We start from the raw sequence: 25031 nt of genomic DNA, 5'->3' as shown, positions 1-25031 counted from the left end.
TGAGCAGCTTACACATCTGGAAAGGCACCATCAATGCTGAAAGGTATATCCAAGTTCTAGAACAACATATGCTCCCATCCAGACGTTGTCTCTTTCAGGGAAGACCTTGCATTTTCCAACATGACAGTGCCAGACCACATATAATCAATTACAACATCATGGCTGCGTAGAAGAAGGATCCGGGCACTGAAATGGCCAGCCTGCAGTCCAGATCTTTCACCCATAGAAAACATTTGGCGTATCATAAAGAGGAAGATGCAACAAAGAAGACCTAAGACAGTTGAGCAATTTGTACAGTGTCTGAATTTTTTTGGAATCAGGTTTGTATCTAGGAAACCTAGAAAGCACCTAACTAATGTAATAGAATCAAAAACAGCAAATAACAGTTTTTGACTCAATATTTTGGTACCAAAAACAAGACAGCTCAACCAGTAAATCGATTATTTGAACCTGTTCATTTAAATGAACCATCTGAACAAAGGCATTATAAAGCCTCGTTTACACTCAAAGGGAGCAAATAGGATGATGCTAATGTTTATGCTATTGTTTGCTAGTAGACGTTGATAATTGACTGTAACTGTATCAGGTTAGATAGTCAGCACATCACGTCACTGCTCATTTGCTTGGGTATGAATACTGCTTATCTTGTTTTATGATTTATCTTTTGTTTTATTTTGTTTTATGACCTGTGGTCAATTCGCCAGCTCTTATTGAACTGAATGACTTCCAGTTGCTTTGTGGACACAATCGCTGTCAGTGTAAACACCCCTTGACGTGGATATATTCAGATGCTCTCCACATTTGTTATTTCATTACCATTGGGTATGTCATCTTTTGTTTAAAGTGCCCATTAGGACAACCCATTTAGAACTGCTTTTCATTAACCAAAGGGCCTTTCTGCATTCATCACTGAATGACACTCCACCTTCTACAAAACCATTAGTTTATTTGTTTGGTGGGTCTGTATGTATCTTCATTCCCTTAAAATGTCTGGGATTTAAATGACTGGAGGTTTTCTTCATGCTGGATTGCTTTCAGTCCTGCATCATTTCCTTGTTATGTACTTTGGACTGAAGGCACTTCAAAGACTGTCATCTTCATGCCATAAATGGAAATCCCTCATTATGGTCTCTCATGTTTCTCGGCCATCATTTATCACTCTGTTTTCTGTCAGAGAAATCTGAAAACATTAATGCAGGATATATTGCAAAGCATGAAGCATTTGTTGTTGATTTCTGTTTTTCCACAGTTAATCCAAATCGCTTTTATAAACCAAGATAGATACATGCACCCAGCCTCATGGTCTGTCAGTGCCAGTCACGTAGTTCATTTATTCTCTGTTAGCCAGCACACGAATCATAATTATCTCAGTATTTATGCATCAAGGGAGCTTAATCTTTGATGTTGTTTCTACATCATGGGATAGACTGATAACTTTTCCGGAATTCTTAAAAAAAATGTTATGAATGCACCATCTCCCATTTGTCTGATGTAACTAGAAGTGAATCTTTCTAAATGTTCTTGAAATAACACACTAAGAATTTTAGTTCTGGAGCTCCAAAAAATATTAGGGTCAGTCAGTTCTCCCACGGTAGCAAATCCTGTTTTACTGTTCCAGCTGCACTTTTGCACGTCTTCAGCTGTGATGTCTTCATCTTAAAGGGATAGTTGACCCAAAAATTGATATCCTCTCATCACTTACTCAACCTCATGTCATTCCAGATCAGTATGTTTTTCTTTTTTCTGTGGACCACAAAACAAGATGTTTTTTATGTTTCCTTTTGTTCATACAATTATGTTGTTTGAAGCAGTTTTTAAAATATATTTTGTGCTTCAAAGAAATCATACAGGTTTGTATGGAAGCTTGTTTCTTCCACTGAATTAACAAAAAGGTAATTACGGCTTTTTATCTCGCAATTCAGAATTTTTTATCGCAATTGCGAGTTTATATCTAGCAATTCTGACTTTTTTCTCAGAATTGTGTGATTATAAAGTCGCAATTAGTGTTGTCACGATACCAAAATTTAGACTTCGATACGATACCCAACTTAAATATCATGATACCAATACTTAAAAGATACTACTGCAAAAACCTAAAACAGCAGGAAAAGTGTGCTGGCTGATACTTCTGGATTTGAGCTTCATTTCCATGAAGTTAGAGTTAGATTTAATATTTTTTAAATTATTTTTGACAGTAAGATTATTGTAAAAATTGTATTACTGTAAATAAAGCAATGTTATTAAAGCATAAATTGGTTTAAAATAACTGTATATACCCTTCACATATTTGAAGACACATATCTCGCAATCCTGACTTTATAACTCGCAATTGCGAGTTTATATCTCACAATTCTGAGAAAAGAAGTCAGAATCGAGAAAAATATGAGAAAAAAGTCAGAATTGTGAGTTTACATCTCACAAATCACAATTTTGACATAACTCGCAATTCTGACTTTATTTCTAGCAATAGTTTATATTTTGTGTTTATGACATTATAACTCACAATTGCAAGTATATATCTTGCAATATTGAGAAAAGGATTTAGTATTGTGTGATGTAAACTCACAATTGTGAGAAAAAAAGTCCGAATTGTAAGATTAATAAATTGGAATTACCTTTTTTATTTTTTATTTAGTGCCAGGAACAAGCTTCCATAGGTTTGGAATGACATGAGTTTCAGTAAATTTCATAGAATTTTCACTTTTGGGTGAGCTGTCTTTTTAATTATTAGGGTTTGCCACTTAATAACATACAGAATTGTTGTTTTCTCAGTACTCTAATGGATCTCTTTCATGCAAACAGATGATATTTTGTTTTGTCTTGATCTGGAACATGTGCCTATGGGGCTGACCTCTGCACAGAGAGCAAACACTGATTATTGTGCTGCACAATACCGCTTCGACTTGTTTTGAAGCAGTACTAGCCATTAATTATAAAGATGGAGTGTATGAGGTGCACAAATTTGCATAAATTTGCATCTTTAATCCCATGGCTAACTTTTTTTTATACATGTAATTTGATGGATTGTTAAGTGTGCACACAGACCTTGGTTACAGTGTAGTTCATTCTAAAATGGCACAAAAGATTTATACTCTGTGCAAGGAACAACATTCGGCGGCTCACGGGTGCCCACTACGATCTTGTAGCACATCATATTTTTTTTAATCATCTGGCGCAACATTTGAACTGGACAATTTGTCCTCTGTGCCATTTATCTGGTGAAAAATTAGAAAGAAACACACACAAAAAAGACTCCCTCCATTTTCTCATTCAGTGTAATAGGATACTCCACTTTTCTTTAGTCTTTCTGCATCCACAATGAGATTCCCTCTCTCATGCTGCCTTTTGAGTAGCGGCATTAGCCGAGGGCTCTGTCACTGCAGGATTGTGTGAAATGATATGCTTTGAATTTGAAGCAGGTGCTTTAGATTTTAATAAAAGGTCGGATGAGGATAAATGCATTGTGGTCAACAGTTAGGTTAAAGGTTGTGGCTGTCGAGTAACAGTTGGAATGATTGCTTGTTTTAAATTCTTCGGTCACAATGGTGCCCCTATCATAATGGTTAAATGTGGAGGTTTGCAGCTGCGGGGCGTCCCACAGGGCCTCTAAATCCCCCTGCCTGTGCTTAGACTGAGCCGAGCATCTCTCCGAATACCCGTAATGCTCTGCCTGTCTCCTGGGGCGCAATCAACTGCAACTGGCCCATAATCTCATAAAGAGAGTGAGAGAGAGAGTGCTTCAAACCCAGCGTCATATTATGAAAATCTTCACCTGTGGTTTTTGGCATGGAGTCTCGCAGCCACGCTGTGCATGTGTCATAACAGCGGATACACCTTGTCATTCAGAGTTTTCAGCACTGTGAGAACATAGAGTTCACTAGATAAATTATGTATGAGTTATGAACATACTTTGAGAGTGAAGCTGTACTTTCGAAGGAGATGTCTTGATCGTGTACTTCTAAACATTAAAGATGTTGTCTAGGTCTTGCGGAGCTCTACTCTGACTTTGCCGCATCTGCTCTGGTTTGCTGTCTTTAGCTGTGTCCTCCTGTGCCCCACAGTAGTAATAACTCTTCGGCGAGCTATAGTTGCTGTCAGTGACAGGATGGAAAGCTTGCCAGATTCAACCTCAGGCCTGGGTTATGGGAGGTCGTCCAACAACCGGTTTTCTATGGCATATTTCCATAGGGCCTCCACAAAGAAACTGATTAAAGGTGTTCTGCTGCGCTTTGAGAAACAGGCGACAGGACTTGAGCTCAGGCCCGACAGCTGTTGTCAGCTGCTTTAATGAATTTCTTCAAGGCACAGAGGATAACTTTCTATGTTCTCTTTACTTTCAGTTTTTTTCATGCGTATTTGAAGTCGATAATAAGGAAGCATCTGTTGTCCTTGTAAAACAAAGAAGTGGTCTTCTTTAAGCTAAGGACCCCAGAGAGATGGAGCAGGGATCCCACATTTGTTATTGTAATGCATAAAATTGCATGCATGTTATTACCATATTAATGTATTATATCATACTTTATGATTTTGACATTGCACATCATTAATGATCATTTTAATGGATTGCAGAGTCATTCACTTGCACATTATATTTTAAATTTGCTTAATACATTTTAATTTGGGTGGGCCAATGAAATAGCTTTTAAAGTTACTTTAACATTGTATTATATATACATACACTACTTTTCAAAACTTTGAGGTCTGTAAGATTTTTAAAAACATTTTTTGAAAGAAGTCTCTTATATGCTCACTGGCTGCATTTAAGTGATCAAAAATACAAAAAAACCCAGTAATATTGTGAAATATTTTTACAATTAAAAATAATGGTTTTCTATTTGAATATATTTTTAAATGTAATTCATTCCTTTGATGCAAAGCTGAATTTTCAGCATCATTACTCCAGTCTTGGAGTAATGATTCATACAGTGATACATGATAAAAATCATTTTAATATGCTGATTTGGTGCTTTATAAAATCTTTTTTTATTTTCAGTGTTTAAAACAGTTGTGCTGGTTTCTTTGATGAATAGACACAGTGAACTGTAGTGTATATGAATAATGTTTTGTCTAAAATATTTAAAATTTCAAGAATCTCATTTATTTACTTATTAGTTTATATATATATATGTATACACTGCTCAAAACAATTAAAGGAACACTTTTTTAATCAGAGAATAGCATCAAGTCAGTTAAACTCCTAGGATATTGATCTGGTCAAGTAGCAGAGGGGGTTGTTAATCAGTTTCAGCTGCTTTGGTGTTAAAGGTGCCCTCGAACGAAAAATTGAATTTATCTTGGCATAGTCAAATAACAAGAGTTCAGTACATGGAAATGACATACAGTGAGTCTCAAACTCCATTGTTTCCTCCTCCTTATATAAATCTCATTTGTTTAAAAGACCTCCGGAAAACAGGCGAATCTCAACATAACACCGACTGTTACATAACAGTCGGGGTGTACGCCCCCAATATTTGCATATGCCAGCCCATGATCCCAACATTATGAAAGGCATTAGACAAGGGCAGCCAGTAACATCTGGATCTGCACAGGTGAATCATCAGACCAGGTAAGCAAGCAAGGACAATAGCAAAAAATGGCAGATGGAGTAATAATAACTGACATGATCCATGATATCATGATATTTTTAGTGATATTTGTAAATTGTCTTTCTAAATGTTTCGTTAGCATGTTGCTAATGTACCGTTAAATGTGGTTAAAGGTACCATCGTTTATTACTGTATTCACGGAGACGAGAGCCGTTGCTATTTTCATTATTAAACTCTTGCAGTCTGTATAATTCATAAACACAACTTCATTCTTTATAAATCTCTCCAACAGTGTAGCATTAGCCATTAGCCACGGAGCATAGCCTCAAACTCATTCAGAATCAAATGTAAATATAACAGTATGAGACGACCCCCAAAACAGGAATGGTTTTACAAGTGGAGCCCACTGACATTTTTTCCCCTGCTCAACTTTTCCGACTATTTTTCACTAGTTTTGCATTTGGCTCGGGTCAGTGTCCCTACTGGTAGCATGAGGCGATACCTGTACCCTACAGAGGTTGCACAGGCAGGCCAACTCTTCCAGGATGGCACATCAATACGTACCATTGCCAGATGGTTTGCTGTGTCTCCATTGGTGGTGGGTCAGTGATGGTCTGGGAAGACATATTCATGGAGGGACGCATAGACCTCTACAGGCTAGACAATGGCACCCTGACTGCCATTAGGTATCGGGATGAAATCCTTGGACCCATTGTCAGACCCTACTCTGGTGCAGTGGGTCCTGGGTTCCTCCTGGTGCATGACAATGGCCGGCTTCATGTGGCGAGAGTATGCAGGCAGTTCCTGGAGGATGGAGCCTCCACGCTCGCCTGACCTAAATCCAATAGAACACCTTTGGAACATTATGTTTTGGTCCATCCGACGACGTTAGGTTGCACCTCAGACTGTCCAGGAGCTGTTAGGAGCATGCCCCGACATTGTCAGACATGCATACAAGCACCTACAAACTACTGAGTACCATTTTGAGTTGCTGCTATGAAATTTCAGCAAAATTGACTAGCCTGCTGTATTATTTTTCCCCATTGAGATCTGATGTGTTTTCAAAGTGTTCCTTTAATTTTTTTTGAGCAGTGTATAAAAGATTCAATCCCTCTCTTCCAATCACCTGTCATATAGAGACCACTTTTCATGATCCATTCAATTTCGGATGACTTCAGTCAAGTCCCGCCCTATATTTTTTGCTTGTTGAATATCTAGGAATTCTTCTTCCTCTCCATTACAGAAGTAAAATAAGTTGCAAATGCTGTTTCCTGTTGACTGCAGTTGAAAATGCTGCTAGCATTATTGTGAATGTGACACTGCATAATAAGTATCATAACCGATACTGCCCAGTTCCTGAATAAAAACAGTTGATTTCCTCAACGTTATTTTTAGATAGAGATGTTTTAAAATTCATGAAACGCTGTTCACTGAACCCTCCCAGGACTTAATTAACTTCATTCCATTGTTTGAGACTTGGAGACTGAATCAGCAAAGCCATGGTTAACCATCAACTTGGCCCTTCATGTGCCACAATCTTGTGTGTCCTTTCACATGCTAACAAATTTAACACATGCCACCAGCTCTGGTTAATCTATTCAGCCCTCTCTTGCTTGGATCTCTTGCTCGGAGCGTGGATCTTTTTCCTTCATGAATCGGAATGCTAAACGCTTTACCCCGGAGTTCAGCAGAGGTGCCTCGTATAGGATTTCCGCCAGGCTGCTTGACCCCATTAGGTTTCATTTCTGGTGCCTAAGCTCACAAGGGAACACTAGCCACATTGATGCATACAGCGTACATTGACTTATTGTTCACAGAGACTCAGAGATTAACCTCTCAGTCCAACACGCCTGAGGGGGGGGGGGTCTTATCTGAACCGTGAGAAAACTGGAAGCCATTGTTGGCTTCTCTTTAGTGGAGCTATGTCTGCGGTTAAATGCCTTTTTTATTTTGTCCCTTTTACCTTTTTATTTATCTGCACAAGGCTCCGTAATTCTTCTGTAGGACTATTAAAAAATGCAGTGGGCAAGACCACAATGTGTATTTAATTTAATTGAATGTGGAATTTCTCCAGACCCTGCAGTGAATTATTAAATTATAGCAGTCTGTTGTCTGGAGATCTTCTGATATGTTATGTAGGTTATATGTCTGGATGTTTAGTGAACTTGATGGTTAATGTTTCATTTTTGATGGCTCAGCCAATTAAAAAAATCATTGAATGCTTGCTATCTTATATATAGCTGTTCCCCAAAATGATATTGTTAATGTGTAGCTAGTAGTCTTTCTTATGTGTAATTTATCTCAAAGATCTGAGAAGTTGTAGGTAACTATCTTGTTTTACTGGATATTGCACCATTTATCAAGATGAAAAGTCTCTAGTTGTTAGCAAGATGAAGTGGAAATCTGCTTCCAGCTCTTAATGTATCCATCGGCTTTCTTTAAATGTAAACCTGTCTGGATATAGGAATGGGCATAAAATGGCTTATTAGTCCACATTACTGTCATCTGTTGCTCACAGGTCTGGGTTTTATGTTCTTAACACAGGATAATGGTTTTCAGTGCATTGGCCTTGGATATAAGTGGGTTCCAAATGACAAGCCTGCTGTAAATTCCAGGTTTGCACTTCTCGTGTTGCTTAGGAGCTGAATCGATACTAAAACAGTTAGCTACTATTCTGAGAAATGTCTGTTTATTCCTGTCAGTGAGATATAACTTGCTGTTACTTTGTGTATTTAGAGATTCCGATCATTTTTGTTGTATGGGTGGTTGACAGTTAAGCATGAATCAGATCATAGATAATATAAAAACAAGAAATGTTGCATTCTCATTTCCAGTCATTATTCAACTGAAATCAAGGCTCTAAGCATACTAATTAGGGATTTTTTTTTAATCACTATTCCTATTTTTTGTTCATTTGACAGGTCAAACTATAATTAAAATTCAATTGACAGTTTTTTTTTATTTATTTTTCCATAATAATACCCCCCCCCCCCATACTTTTCGGTTTGTTCTGTACTTTTCTTTTTTATAGTATATCACTACAGAAAAAGGAGGTTGAATTGTGGATTGATGAGAGATGTTTATGCACTCTATTAGAAAAATGTGTGAGTGATGAGCAGTAGGTGTGTTCTTGCTCTTTACTGCCATTTATGGTCGAAGGATCCTATCTGAGAAAACACATTGCTGAATTTGAACTTGAATATAGAAAGTGGATCACTGAACAGTTGCGTGTTCAGTCAGTGACAGATTGCTCTATTCAGTGTCCACTAATGAGAAATCATGTATTGTACCTTGCTATAATGCAACATGGTTTTTTTTTGTGCCTTTTGTTTTGATCTCAAGGGTTTTTTTTGTGTCCTGTTTTATTTGACGCCTGTTTAATACACACACATGTCTAATAATAAAAGTTTTTCATGGCATAGACCCAATAGTCTTATATTCGGCCATTTAAAAAAAAAAAAAAAAAAAATTTGATTGACATGATTGTTGTGTTTTCTATTTGAGAGGTTTTTGATTAAATGTTATATGAATATATAAGAGAATTATTTATAATAATATTTTTTATATTTTATATAAACATATTTCTTAATATAATTAATTCTATAGACATATTAGCAGTCGGTAAGATTTTTTTTTTTTTTAAAGGTTAAAAAAATACAAAAAACAAACAAACAAAAAAACACTTCTCTCATGCTTACCAAAGGCTACATTTATTAGTTTAAAATGCCATAAGAACAGTAATATTTTGAAATATTATTAAAATTTCAAATATTTTCTATATTTTTATATATAAAATATATATATATATATATATATATATATATATATAATATAGAGAATTGCATGAATAGAAAGTTCAAAAGAAAAGCATTTATTTGAAATACATATATTTTGTAACATTATACAGTAAATGTATTTTACTGCCACTTTTGATCAAAATCCTTGCAGAATTAATTATAAATCTTTAAAAAAAAAAAAAAAAAAAAAATTGTACTGACCTCAAACTTTTGAAAGGTAATGTATATGTATTGTGTATATAAGTGGCAGTGGAAAAGTTAGGAAAAACACAAGCATCATATCTTCTTCCACTGTCACTTTAAACTCACTTTTGACCTTAGTCTTATAATTGTTACTATTCTCACTTTTGACATCAGTCTCAGCATCTCTCTTTGTCATTGCATGTTTCCTACTTCTTTCTGCATGGGTGGAAACTTGACATGGAGATGAAATTCATTGGTGCCAGCTGCCAAACTCTTAAATGCCCTCCAGTCCAGACAGCTGCCTCTAACCCACTGACTACACTGATGTCCTCAAAACCTCTTAAACTCAGAGAATCCTCAGTGTTCATATCCGTCTCCATAATATCGCATCAGACTGACGGAACCACCAACCTGAACATCAAAGAGTGGAGGGGAGAGTATTATTAAATTTGATGACTGCATATGATGACAACCCACTCTTGTTTGAGTCCTTTTAAATTGAAGAATCTCTTTCCTGGAAAATATTATAAGCAGAACTGGAATTTTAAATTTGCCCTCAGCATTTAGCTGCACCATTTTAAGAAATACCATAAAAAATCTCTCATGTCCTCGATTCCATACATCAAAAACATGTTTTCTAGACACCATGCAGAGAAACAGTGTGTCAAATGGCATATCAGAGCAGCTATTATTCCATCTCTCCACCTCCTTCCTACACAGTTCACAAAGAAACACCCCCCCCACCCCCACCCCCCCCTCCTTCGTATTTCTGTATATTAAAATAAAGTATCACGCAATACGATCTCAGACTAGATAGCTGCAGGGTTGTTTTGTCAAAGTTTGCCATGATAGATGCTGAAAACTGGGCTTTAGGCCATCAGGGAGATAGGGAACTTGTCAATAAAAGCTCTTCCCTGCTGTGAACCTTGTCAGTGTTTTGACACTCTGTTGCAATATTCAGATTCTTGCACTGCAACAGTTTTACTTCTGTCATCGACCATAGATTTGTTTTGCATGTTGTCCCACATACATAACACAATATTTGCCCAAAATTTGCCTTTTTTTTTTGCACAAAGGATGTTTGAATATTTGTTGTACACTTGGTCTAGACTTGTGTATGTGTGTGTGGTGTAGGGAGAAGTTATGGCATCATTGCACAATGCTTTATTGCAAAGCGTCCCACTCCTATAGTTGCTATTATTTCAAAATGTTGTCATTTTGACAAACTTTCAGAAAGAGGTAAAATGATAAGCCTGCCTTTTGCAAGAACATGGCATGTGGGAGTCGGCCTGCCACCATTAGGATTTTGTTAGTGGTTTCCTGCAATTCAGTGTGTGAAACACTTTGATTTGTATGAAATGGCTCCCATTCATTCTGTAATTCTTGGTTTGTCTCTCCTAAAATCATGCTTAGAATATTAGAAAATCGAAAGAATATTTCACCCAAAAAAAGGAAAGTTCTATCATCATACTCCACCGTCATGTCATTCCAAACCTGCATGACATTTTCTTCTGCTGAACACAAAATAAATAATTTTGTTCATACAATTAAAGTCAATAGGGTCCAAACAACAACAGTGTTGTTGTTATTGTTTAAATTAAAACTAAATCTTTTAAAAGTAGTTTTTGTTATTTGAAATAAAGCTAAAATAAAATATTATATATATATATTTATATATATATATATATATATATGTGTGTGTGTGTATATATATAATACAAAAATTAAAGCACATAATAAACTTAAATTAAAAATGAACTGAAAATATAAAAATAAAAGCTAATTCAAAATAAAAATAAATACTATAATAGTATATAAACTGAAATAGCACTGATGGGCAAAAAAAAAAAAGAGAGACAGAGACAGACATATTTTCAAAATATCTTTTGTGTTCCACAGAAGAAACGAAGTCAAACAGGATTGTAACCGCATGAAGGTGAGTAAATAATATTTATTTTTGGGTGAACTATCCCTTTAAGCTCATGCAATGTAGCATGATTTAGCACATAAAACCATTACTGTCACCGCTATCCATATTTCAAGTCTACAGTGGCTCTGTAGCTGTTGACTCTGTCGTGTTAATATGAAATTCAGTCTTGGGCTGTCTTTCTCTGTCCATCTTCCTCTAGTGTCTCTTCTTCATCCAGCTGTTGAGTTAATTGGTTTTCCCTCCAGCCTATGAAGGAAAGTAATGAGACTGTGGTTGGTACGACAGGACCCTCCGGCAGCAATCTACTGGGGAAAAACTTAATTTTTCAGTGCTGTTCCTTCTCATTCCTCAGCTCACCGATTCCATCACGAAACCAATTCACACTGTTTCCCGTCCCCTCCCTACCTCATTACTCTCCCCTCTTCGCCTGACGTGTATTTTCACATTTCACGTCAACTTTTTTCCTTTGTCGCTTCCGTTAGCAATCAGAGCTGGGCTTTAATTAGAAGTACACAGTGTTTGATTGCTTGAACATGCACAGAACCGTTCGAAGTGCTGTAATAATGATGCTCTGTCGCTGCTTGCCAACACCTACAACAGATGTTATCACCCCCTGTTCCGGAGGCTGTTTTTTTTTCCCCAAGCGCAAACTTAAAAGGAAGAAAAATTAGATGAGCACCTCTTAACCCGGCAGAACACCTAAGGGTCTTTCTCAATTCACGGCTTGCACCGCCCTCTGCTTTGCCCAACTGCGTTGATGGCGAAACGTCCTTCCTTAGGAACTCAATGGGATTACATGCCTGCCAGTGTCGACAGGTCTCACATCAGTGGTAAACTGTTTCCTAATGAGACGCTAATTACAGCCTGATAAGGTCAAAGCCGCAAGGTCTCGTCGTAATTAGCAAAATATTCAGCATTTGAGTTCTCAGTGTAGTTGAAGATAAATGAGAATATTAATATGGGCATTGAAGGGTATGATTTGCTCAAGGTGAGCTCAGCCTTTGACAGGACCAGCATACGAAATTGCGCTCGTAAAAATGCTCTGGTCGCATTCGCCACAATAGCTGTTGACAAGCTGACAAATTAGATCTTTACATTGTAGGCCTTTCTTGAAAAAACAACTTTTTGGAACCGTAAATCATTGTAATGCCTGCCCAATTGTTTGTACCTGCTTAGCAGTCTGTCTTGAATTAACATTGTGTCTGAAAGAAACTGTAAAATGCTTTGTTCATTTTGATGAGTGTATTTGAAGTGTTCACAGGATGACCAGCAAAATTTGTCTAGGTGCTGTTCTTAAATTAATAGGTGTTTTGGAATAAAGAAACAGTTTGACATTTAGATTTATGAATTTAAGGGATAGTTTACCCAATAAAATTTGTCACATTTACCCTGATGTCATTACAAACCATTTTGACAGACATTTTGAAAAAGTCTTTTGACCATATGTTTTGGACTGCATTGATTTTCATTGATTGACGAAAACTGTTAAAATAATTGAAATAACTAAATATAGTCTATCTTGTATGCAGTTAAAATATCTGATTTTGTGTTTCGCAGAAGAAAGAAAGGCCCTGTTTACAATAGTGTGTTTATTTTAAAACGCCATTTTAAAATAAAAACAATCCTCATTTATACTGGTGTTTCCACTGCGTTTCAGAAACAATCTCCATCCACACTACATGACGCATAAAAAAACGCATGTCACATGACCATTCATGCACACTATGTGTTTACAAGTGTAAATGGTTACCTTTTGCGCATGAAGGCAGCTACCATATTATAAAATTCAGAGTTTACCTGCACAATAGCTGCTAAAAAGGACCACAAAGTCAGCAATGCATTCCAGTTCCGTCTCCATGTTATTGTTTACATGGTCGTCGAGACTGGTATGTTACAGAGCCGTTGAGAGAGACGGCTCTGGCCTGTGCTTCCAAAAAACATTGTAAGCCTAAGTTGATCATATAGCCACCAATGGTCTCTATGATTAACTCAGGCTTACAATGCTTTTGGGTAATGTAGCCCTGATTTGTTATTGTTGTGTTCTGGTAGCGTAATGTGCCACGCCTTTGTTTTCTAAAGTTTTCGTTTTGGTCCGATTACACTGAAACTCAACCCCAGAGTTTTCAAACTAAAACTGGGTCAGCAGCATTTTTGAAAGTCTCCATTTTTGAGGGTTGAAAATGCCGTAGTAGTGTAGACGACAGGCGACAAAAGCTATGTGTTTTAAAACGTAAACACACTAGTGTAAACAGGGGCTAAATGATGACAGAATTTAATTTTTTATGTAAACAATTCTTGTAAATTACTTTTTATATTACTTACTTGGTATATATTTCTCAAAAATAGTAGAAATTTGATGTAAAGGCTCTTTCATACCGAACACTAAAAAATAAAGCGAGGCGTATTTCTGACGAACAGAGCTTTCACAACGAATGCGAAACGATAGATCTTCTTCGCGCTAGTTCACGCCTGCATGCTAGGTGGCGCTGACCGGCAATGCTTTTTTCCTCATGTATGTATCTTGTAGGTTTTCCTGTTTGCCTTTAACATCATCTGCTGCACCACATGCAGCATTAAATTAAGATAAATAAAGCTTGGTACTTCACCAGAAACATAAAATATCTAAAATGCTTATGAGAATACCTCATAAAATGTAATGAGACGTATAATTAGCAGATCTAGAGTGAATGTGCTTTCTGACTCATAACACTTGCGCATGTGGAAAAAAACTGACAGTGCTCTTCAGGTTGCATAATTCAGTGGAAAATGAATAGAAATTATATTCCGTTTACAGAAATATACAAGTAAACAGACACCATTGATAACAAGAACTCAACATCCATTCTCTTCTCTCTTCTTGGATACTTTTCTTCTGTGTTTACCAGTGTTCACCGGTTTTCAAAACCGCGCCACCAATCTTGCCCTTTTGTGCAACAACAAGCTGAGCAGGTATGTGATCTAAGCTCAAATCTAATTGGTCGGCCTGGTTTTGCAACAGGGAAAAATTTTCGGGGAAAAAGAGCACTTTTTCACACTGTGATTGTTTGCATCCGGTGTGAATAGCCTCATAAAGATCCATTGTTTTGATTCAAGAGCGCCATCGCGCCGAACATGTGCGCCGAATTATCGCGTTCAGTGTGAAAGGCCCTTAACATGATGTGGTTTGTTCTGAGAAAAGTTTGCAGATTTCACTAGATCACAATGCAGCTCCTGTATATAAAATTACATTCCATCTTCTAAACTTCACCAGACAAGGAAACATCTCATTTCCTTTGGCCTGCATACTGTAGCAGTGCTGGAAAAATCACATACAAGTGCTGCTGAGCATCTTTTCCTTTTTTTTTCTCCTCCCCCCTTTCCATCCCTCCTTCCTTTTCTTTTCCCCTTGGTTTAATGCGTTAAAAAGCAAGAGACTTTGGCACCGCTTTGACAGGCCGACAAGTGCAATACCTTCATTGGAGGAGATAAAAGGAGTCTGGTGTCCAGCTTGTACGGAGGAGGCACGGATGAGCTTGTTTCTGAGCACTTCAGCTTACAGTCATGATGTGGGAGAAAAAAAAGAGACACATTGAGCTTCTTGTGTTGAGTTTCAGGCCAAGCCTGGGAGGGTACCGTCTCTGGCAGCGCTTAATTTTCGCACCATTGCATCCAAGGTTGTGCGTGAGAGAGTTTGTGGGAGAGTGTGTGCCAATGTGAAAATCAAATGGGAATCCAGACCTCTCTAGTCTTCCTCCCGGGCCCTGACAGCGCTCTGCAGGGCAGTTTCGACTCACACATCAAAAGCGCTCCAACCAGACGGAAATGACTGAAGCAATTTCTGTTGCGAGAAAATTACACAAGGACGAAATGTTTACTCAGACGTGGAGCGGAATAGAGATAAAATGAAGCCGAATGACTCCTCGTACCTGTTTCGGGAGCTGATTGCAGCCTGTTCTGTTTAGGTAGGGCTTTATGGATCTCACTGGGATCTGACAGTATGACCTTCAGTGAAGTGAATAGTCTAATGGCCTGTGAAGGACAGTGGACTGAAATGGGAGGCAAGAAAGTGTGAACCTGGTGGGACAGCGCATTTATCAAAAGCCCTAAACCTTGAATCTAAACGTAGTCTGCTCTGCAGAGAGCTTGTGCCCTGAGGCCTATCACAGCATCAGCCATAACTGTCTAGAAAAGATGGATAGAGAAGATCAGCCTGTCGTAGGGTCTGTGAAATAGGAAACATCTTCAGTAATATATTGATTGAATGTCAGATTTCACTTTGTAATCTAATGAAATGCTTTGTGATGTGTTTTCTAAATTATCAATGCATAAAATTAGATATTTTAAGTTAGACATTTTGAGGGATTGTATGTTGAGATCATAGACTGTAAAAATAGATGGATGACGTCAAGGGCTTAGATTTGGTTTCAACTTTGGGGGGGTTGAACGTTGGTATGGTTGTATTGTATTTGGGGGTTGTAACTGATGGCTTTGAATATTGGGGGGGTTACCTCCCCCCATCCCCCCCCACAAACTACACCCCTGGATGACGTACCTTTAGACTCTTCCATTATGGAAAAGTGAAGCTGCCAAGGTCCCAATATGGCGCTGACATCTTGGAGCCCAAGTCTGCGCAGTAGTGAGAGTGAAGTGGAGCCCTGCCCACACTCCTGCAGAATCTGTTAGTACAGTTCAACTCATTATGTCGGCGTGAAATAAACAATTGTGGAAATGTAGAAATTAAAGTTAAAGTTCCAATCTCCTCCCAAAGATCCCAAAAAAGCCAGTTGGTGCCTCAGAGACTACTTTGCTCAGAGAAGCAGCCAATCTCAGCTGTCAATCAATCAATTGAAATAACCAAAACCAAACTTGTTTTAAAAACGAACACTTGGACTTATATCAACGTGATAAAAACTACCTAAAATGACAGAAACCATCTTTTAAAAAAAATGTAAAATCTGATTGTTTCATTTTTCTCACATCCCATTTGATTACATGGAGAGGGCGGGGTTACCTATACTGCATCCAGTCACGTGGGGGTGATCGAAATGTTTTGGCTTCACTTTTCAGGACTTGTGTGGCACACTTGGCTCAGATGTGTTCATAATATATAAAAGTTTTTATTGTTAGTATTGTTTAAGTTGTTGGTTGGAATAAGAAGTAAATGGATGTCTTTGACCATTGCACCACATTTTAAGATGTCAAGGTAAAAAAAAATGCATCTTAAGATGCCTATTGAGGGTAAAAAAAAAAAGGGTGAACTTTTAAAAACGTATGTCCGGTAAGCACCTATAGCCTGGGGCACACCAAGATGAAGTCAAAGAGCTAGCGGCAATGAAAGCCAACTGTGTTGTCGCCTCTCGTTGGCTTCATCTTAGGCAAAAAGCTACACTTGAACACACCAAAAGGACAAAAGGCGACTGTCAACTAGCATGTGCGTTCTGTGCCTGCGTGCAAGTAAATATCTGTCTATATAAGTAAAGTAAATATCTGTCTATTTCTGGAGACCGAAACTAGGACTGCAGAAATACAAACCATAAACAAAGCAGTGCTTGCTTACCGTTTTAAATATCAATCACGCTGATCACTTTCTTCATTCCAGCCGGCTCATGGTATTATGAAAATATTTGTGCATTCGAATGCTCAGGTAAGATGATGTAAAATTATAATAGCCTTCTGTCTGTAACATCTTGAATTCTTTGCTCACTTTCAGCACTTTTGCTTATTCTCTAGCACTGACTCGTTTGCTAAGCTAAACAGCCAATCAGAGTTCTCTCTCTCAACGATGGCCGGACGGCAAGGTGTATCCTTGCCTTCAGTCTTTGAATTTGCTCAAATTATTTGAAGATTAGTTGCATACAATAGACAATGCATTTAAATATTGTTACATATTTGTAAACCTATCTCTTGGAGGGATGCTTGATTCTGGGATTTCTAACTTTGCAGTGTAGGAACAGATTCTATTGCTGATATATGTTGCTAAATAAAGTGCTTTAGGAATGATGGGGTCCTTGTTTTCACTGCATTCACAAACCTTGTATGTGTAGAGAATATAAACCTCTTCATGCAAAATTCAAAAGCATGCTTAGCTCTAGATCTGAGATAATAATTGCACATTCAATTATTTAACGGTCTCTGGAAATGTATTTGTTTCTCTGGGAAAACAGAACCACTCAGAAAGAATATGTCTCATCAGTTAGGCATCAAAGTCTACCGCAGGTCAATGTAATTAAACTGATTTTATGTGTGTGCGTTAGATTTATTACCTAAGGTTGTGGTCTTCCACTTAATTGACACCTAATCTAAAATGCAAACAGCAAGTTGGGTGAAGCCACCAATTAAGAATCAGAGGTTTGATGTCAAGAATGAGATCCACTGACTGAACGGCTGCCATATGGAGGCACCATTTTGAAGTCACATTAGCCTTGAGCTCATTCAAGCCATCTTGTGTTTACGTCAAATTTAGCAGTCGAAGAGATTCTCTCACAGCTTCAGTCTGAGTGCTTTAGTTTAATGGTCCTTGCGAAATATTGCTAACTTAACTTAGTTAAACAGACAGAAATACAGAAATACCCCAGCTGGTGGGTTGTGACCCTCCTGAAAGTCCTGAACTTTTCCAGCAAAATTTCCATCACATTTTAATCTATGCATTGTGTGTTCCATGGTGGAAACTATATTATGAACATTTATGGAATAAAATTGCAACATTTGACTCATTTCATAGCATTTTTTAAATATTTTTACACTTTTTGCATAATTTGACAGAAATAGAAAATGATACAATGTTTTTATATTTATTAAATGTATTTATTTTATAATGTTTATTAATTTATTAATTTTTAATAAATGAATAATTATTAATAATACAACAATTTTGTATGGAAATGATGACTGTGGGACTCTACCTTTTTAAATATCAATGTTTTGATTTTATTTTTATTAAACTTAAAATTCTTTCAAGTCTAGAATAATGGCAAAACAAAATCAATACACAAGTGGCATTTGAAAAGTAGCGTAAATAAATAATGATGGCATGGAAAACACTGACGAATCTATTAACCACACAAATACATTAAACCAGCTCAAACACAGGCAATCTGTACTTCTCACGCTTACAACAGGCCTTTGATAATATTTAAAAGACTTGGTCCATTCTCATGGCACCCACTGCTTGGTGAAAGTGCGTTACACACAGATTGGACCAGTGCTCTGCAATAAGGGGCCCATTCAGACGCCAGCTTTGCCGTTGTGCCTCTCTGCTCTCATTAAGCGACCTGTCAGTCACGGCACCGCTGGAACTCCACACGTCGGCGTGGGATACCTCGCCCCTCATACCGCTGGCCGGAACGACACTCGGCATCATGAAGTGGGAAGCAGAATTAATGAATCGCAAACGTCTTTGAATTATAATGTTTAAAGGGGGTGGCCTTCTCTAATAAATCTTATGCTTCTGTGGCGGCAGGTAATTGAACCTCCCCTGGCCCCATTACCTGAGGTCGCATGAATATGAGGGCATGAATATGGATCAAATTGGAGAAATGGTTGCAGCGTGTGCTCGTCTGACTGACAGGCGAGGATGGTGTCTTGAGATGCCGCCCTTGACCTGCATTTGCATTCTCATTTGACAGAGCGCGACAGGCGATGAAGGACGCTTGTGTTTTGAGTGCCGTGATTTCTGTCCATAATGAAGTGACTGATTTGTGTGGGTGTTTCTTCAAGTATGAGCACTTTTCTTTGTCCCAGGAGTTGATTTTTATTAAAAGTGAAGGTTACATTAAAACTGTCATGCAAAGTTTTATTTTCACTACTTTTCAAATACCTTTTATGTATAAATATTATGATTTACTCTTCTTATAGATCTAAAGTATTCAATTTCACACACAGTAAAATACCATTTCAATATTTATTGTGTGAAAATGATTACACTGTCATTCAAACTTTTGTACTGGCTTCATTTATTTGATCAAAAAAAGTTATATTTTAAAATATCTTTTATAATACAACTGTATTACTGTATTTTCATATGCAATTTATTCATGTGCTCAAGAAATAATTCTTATTGCTATCAACAGTTGTGCTGCTTAATATTTATTTGCAAACCATGATTTTCTTCAGGACTCTTTAATGAATAGAAGGTTCAAAAGAACATTTATTTGAGATATACTCAGAAAAAAAGAAACGTCCTCCCACTTTCAACTACTTTTTTTCCCAGCAAATTTCTTATTATTGGTAAATAATTATATGAACATAAAAAGATTCAACAATTGAGACATAAACGAGACAGGTTCAAATGTTTCCACCAGCTGGACTGAGAAAGATTTGTCAGTTCTCGTGAGATGTTACTCCACTCCTCCACCAAGATGCTTGCAAGTTTTCGAACACATCACACGTGGTTTGGCACTGTAAGGATGATCAGCTGTCCTTCCTGCCTCCCTGTATCACTGTCTTAGGTGTCTTACATTGCGGTCATTGCAGTTTATTGCTCTGTCCACATCTGTTGTCCTCATGCCTCCCTGCAGAAGGACTATGGCACGTTAACGCAGATGATCAGGAACCCTGGGCATCTTTCTTCTGGTGTTTTTCAGTGTCAGAAGAAAGGTCTCTTTAATGTAAAGTTATTGGAACTTTGACAAATTTTCTTCCGCCTGTAAACTGTTAGTGCCTTAAGGATTGTTCCACAGGTGCATGTGCAAAAATTAAAATACAGTATCCTAAAAAAGGGACGTTTATTTTTTGCCGATTTTAGATTTTTTTTTTTTTTTTTTTTTTTTGTAACCATGTACAAGACTTTGTCACTTTTGATCAATTTGTTGAATTAAATTATTAATTTCTTTGAAAACAGAAATCTTACTAACCCCAAACTTTTTAACAGTTTCAATTCTGGTGCCTTTTCCACCATAACCAACAATTTTGCTACTAATAAGATTTTATCAAAAGCTAGTGTACAAGGCATGTTTGAAGAGCTATTAGACATACGAGGAAAGTAAAGGTAAATATGACTGTAATTTTATCAAATTATGTTAAAAGTTTGTTCTAAAAGTTCAAGGGCTAAAAATATCCATAGTTAAAGAAACATAAGTAAATTAACAGATTTGAGGCGGTTAGTTATGAGGACAATGTCGTTATGACGGATTGATCGTTTTACTCTTACCGAGCCTTTAAAGGGATAGTTCACTCAAAAATGAAAATTCTGTCCTAATTTACTCACCCTCATGTCTTTCCAAACCCGTAAGACTTTCATTCATCTTTGGAACACAAATGAAGATCTTTTTGATGAAATCTGAGCAATTTCTGTCCCTCTGTTGACAGCTTTGCATTTGCATTTTAACGCTTCAAAAAGATCATAAAGAAAACAAATCCACATGAATCGAGCAGTTTAGTCCAAATTTTCTGAAGGGACAAAATCACTTTATATGATTTATATTTATATGATGAATTTTAGGCTTTTATTCACATATAAACATTCATCAACTCAAACATCAGTTTTGGTAAATGCAGCATGTTTCAGCTTCTGCAAGAACCAATAAGGTTTGATCTCGCGCATCAAGCAAGTACGGTTGAGCTTCTGTTTGTGTTCGCATTCAATCCGAATCTCAGAAATCTCTCAAGTTTCATTAAAATATCTTCATTTTAGTTCTGAAGATGAACAAAAGTCTTACAGGTTTGAATCCACATGAGGGTGAGTAAATAATGACAAACTTTCATTTTTGGATGAACTATCCCTTTACAAGTACAGCTAAAATTGGTTTTGTTTTCTAGGTAGTTGAGATCTGTTCCTAATTTTTTCCTTTTAATTATAAAGCCAGAAAAGGACAGTCTTTTTCACGTACACTCATTTACTCTGAGCTTAAGTGGTTTCTTGACTTTTCTTTTTTTATTTTACACCTCACAGAATGTGATCAACTTTTTTTTTTTTAAAAGTTTTAAAGTCATTTCTCACTTTTCAATGAGATGTCTTGTCAGTGTCTTTAAATTCAATTGCTCTGCTGCATTGTGAGAATCAGTATGTTTTTTTTTTTTTCTTATTACTGAAGCTAATAGATTCTCTAGGTCATTCTCAAGGTGAATTTCTGTTTATCTGCTGGAGGCACATCTACTCAATTGGAATTGGCTGAGTGCTCGAACTCAAGTGATTAATAATGTGTGCATATAGCAGGCACTTGATGTAATGACACAATATCAAGTACAATATAAGGCCAAATAATTTCACAGAATATAAAGCCAAATACATTCACAGTCAGTGTAAACCTTAGTAGCTTAAAAAGATATCATCTGCACAAAATAATAAATGATAGATTTATAACGGTATATACTAAAGCCCTATTCGGACAGAAGTAGTTTTCATGTAGGATGTTAGAGAAATTCCTGTTCCACAGGCGTACTTTGTGATTTTTCCATGTCTTTGTTTTTCTCACACAACTGTTTTTCGGCAAACTCAATGGTCCTCTGAGAAATCTAGTCTAAATGTGAAAGTCTGTGATTGACAATATCGTATTATACTAACGCTTGTTTTTGACCTATCTGAGCTACGGTTTACATACCAATCTTCATGCATTTCAATATATATGGTATCCGATGAAAAAATACAATTATAAAATTAATTATTATTAGTGTCAGCTAAGATACTTGTCTAGATGTCTGTGCTCACTTACAGTATGTGGGTTTATTATAAACATCCACTTCTATAAACTCATGTAAAGTTTATTTAAATAGTTTTAATAATCAATTAAAGTTATATCAATAAAATATATGCCTCATAAATGATGCATGCGAGCACAGCAGATGATTTTTGTAGCGCCCATGTCTAGAATACACACACTCCCACCTCTGTAATAAACACAGAGATGTTTAGTCCCATCCAAATCGGTATATGAAATCACAGACATTTGGTGATAAGAATTGTAACTCAAACATTGTTTAAAAAACTAGTCCCATCCGTATAGGGCTTTGAGTTATATTTGAGGTTTTTGTTCACTTCAGTTACAAGCACTAATATACACACTGCATACCTTGCTGGTAATGGAGGCATTCTCTAATTAATTCCCTCATGATTTTTTCACATCAATACGCTCAGTATTAAGAGCTACTTAGCTTGAGTGTCTGCAAACAGTTCTGCTAACTGGAGATTCATGATTGGGGTACAGATATATTATAGAGTGAATATTATAAGCCCGCAATGCTGTCACCTAAATGTTTCTCTTGGATAAGGACCAATCATATTTAGTTAGTGGTCAAATTGAAATGCCTTATATACTTATTTTTTTACATGACAAACATACAATTCACTCCAAAATGAAACTCACTATCTCAACCTCATGTGTTTTTTTTTTTCTTTTTCTTCTATTTTTTTTGCACAGAAAAACAAAACAAAAACAAATATATATGAAGATAAACGATTATTTCAGCCTTCATTCTGACCCTCTGTCTGAAATTATCCTTCTTTTAAGGGGGCGGCTCCTTCAAAGCTTGTCAGTAAACGGCCATTCGCTAAAGTCATTACATAGAAAACAGTATCAATGGCAACTCGCTATTGCATGTGTCAAAGCGAATATTCTTTCCCTCTTCCATTTGTCCTGTTGACAGACTCAAGCTGAATGCCCATCAGCATACTGTAGTCAGTGTAGACGGCATCAGTGATTATAATGGGTTGGATGTGATGCAACGCTCACATCCAGTGTAGGCAAGTCAACATTAAAGGTGCCATCGAATTGAAAATTGAATTTACCTCGGCAAAGTTGAATAACAAGAGTTCAGTACATGGAAATGACATACAGTGAGTCTCAAACACCATTGTTTCCTCCTCCTTATGTAAATCTCATTTGTTTAAAAGACCTCCGAAGAACAGGCGAATCTCAACATAACACCGACTGTTACGTAACAGTCGGGGTGTACGCCCCCAATATTTGCATATGCCAGACCATGATCCCAACATTATGAAAGGCATTAGACAAGGGCAGCCAGTAACATCTGGATCTGCACAGGTGAATCATCAGACTAGGTAAGCAAGCAACGACAACAGCGAAAAATGGCAGATGGAGTAATAATAACTGACATGATCCATGATATCATGATATTTTTAGTGATCTTTGTAAATTGTCTTTCTAAATGTTTCGTTAGCATGTTCCTAATGTACTGTTAAATGTGGTTAAAGTTACCATTGTTTCTTACTGTATTCACGGAGACAAGAGCTGTCGCTATTTTCATTTTTAAACACTTGCAGTCTGTATAATTCATAAACACAACTACATTCTTTATAAATCTCTCCAACAGTGTAGCATTAGCCGTTAGCCACGGAGCATAGCCTCAAACTCATTCAGAATCAAATGTAAACATCCAAATAAATACAATACTCACATAATCCGACGCATGCATGACGAACACTTTGTAAAGATCCATTTTGAGGGTTATATTAGCTGTGTGAACTTTATGCAATGGTAGAGTCGAGAGCTCGGGAGGGGGCGGAGAGCGCGAGCAATTAAAGGGGCCGCAGCCTAAAAAATTAATTTAAAAAAAATCTATGGGGTATTTTGAGCTGCAACTTCACAGACATATTCAGGGGACACCTTAGACTTATATTACATCTTGTAAAAAAAACGTTCGATGGCACCTTTAAAGTGACTGAATGACAGTGGGCGAGGCCTATAGTGAGATGATGTATAACTATCCAACGATGTCTTGCTCTGGAGGCAGTCATATGCAAATGTACTGTATTTGCCCAAATGACATCACGTCACCCAGTATCAGAATGCGCGTTTTTGAAGCTTGATTAAATTTTGTTGTACATCATGATGATTTATATAAGGACTGTTTAGTCAATAATGTCGTTACATGCTGTGGTTGATCAGAATTTATTTGAAATCATTAATCTTTTTATTTACATTTTTTAAATTTCTTAATCATCATTAAGAAATGTCTTGCTTTGTTCATGAAACACAAGCAGAACGACTATTTTGTACCTGCGGATACTTAAGCAATTATTTCTAACATTAGTGGCTCCTTTTTTCCCCCACCCTGCAGAAACAATGGTAGAGATTTGAACGTCAGCAGGTTAAAAATAGCTCGGTGTAAAAGTGGTTTGCTGTAAGAACATATCCTCCACCACCGGGAGATGCGGCTAATGGAACACATGCTAAAGCCGTCATGTTGGCATATTGGCGCTAATGGACTCTCTGTGTGTTCTGGTCTCCTTTGTTTGAGTGTCCCGCAATCTCTCATGACATTCAGAGATTTAGCCTTCAACAAATCATTACACACCACCTGTGCACATCAGTCGGTCTAGTTTCATCCTGCTCCAGCTAAATTTTTCACTAATATTTAATAGAACAAAACCAGCACATGATGTACTCTACTTTTATCTTTGTATTTCGTCTTTTCGAAGAATATTTAATCAGACTTAAATATTAAAATTCCAAGAGTGTGCCTGGTAGTGTGTGTGTGGTTGTTCCTCTGTATTTTGTCTGTGATTGCATGCTGCTGAATGGACTCATTATCTTCATTACAGTGTGCATTGCAAAATAGTGCTGTCTTCATATTTGTTAGTCAGATTTGTGGCCATTAGATATTTATACATTATTCAGACAGTACAAAGTTGCACAGAAC

General features: G+C 37.0%; 1 protein-coding gene across 6 annotated transcripts in view; it reads left to right on the top strand.

Annotated features, from left to right (window-relative positions):
• ndst2b (N-deacetylase/N-sulfotransferase (heparan glucosaminyl) 2b) overlaps positions 1-25031 on the top strand; it is an 89917-nt gene that overhangs the window by 12231 nt on the left and 52655 nt on the right. Inside the window, exon 2 of one of the 6 annotated variants that reach the window (XM_067368690.1) lies at positions 11426-11462. The exons of the other annotated variants lie outside the window; for them this stretch is intronic. The gene's annotated coding sequence lies outside the window, so the exon portion shown is untranslated. The remainder of the gene's footprint in view (positions 1-11425; positions 11463-25031) is intronic. 6 annotated transcript variants of the gene reach the window in all.

Source organism: Chanodichthys erythropterus, chromosome 19, assembly GCF_024489055.1.
Source record: "Chanodichthys erythropterus isolate Z2021 chromosome 19, ASM2448905v1, whole genome shotgun sequence".
In the NCBI taxonomy this organism is placed as follows: domain Eukaryota; kingdom Metazoa; phylum Chordata; class Actinopteri; order Cypriniformes; family Xenocyprididae; genus Chanodichthys; species Chanodichthys erythropterus.
Note: the sequence above shows the minus strand (reverse complement) of the source record. Positions and strands in the feature narration are given on the sequence as shown.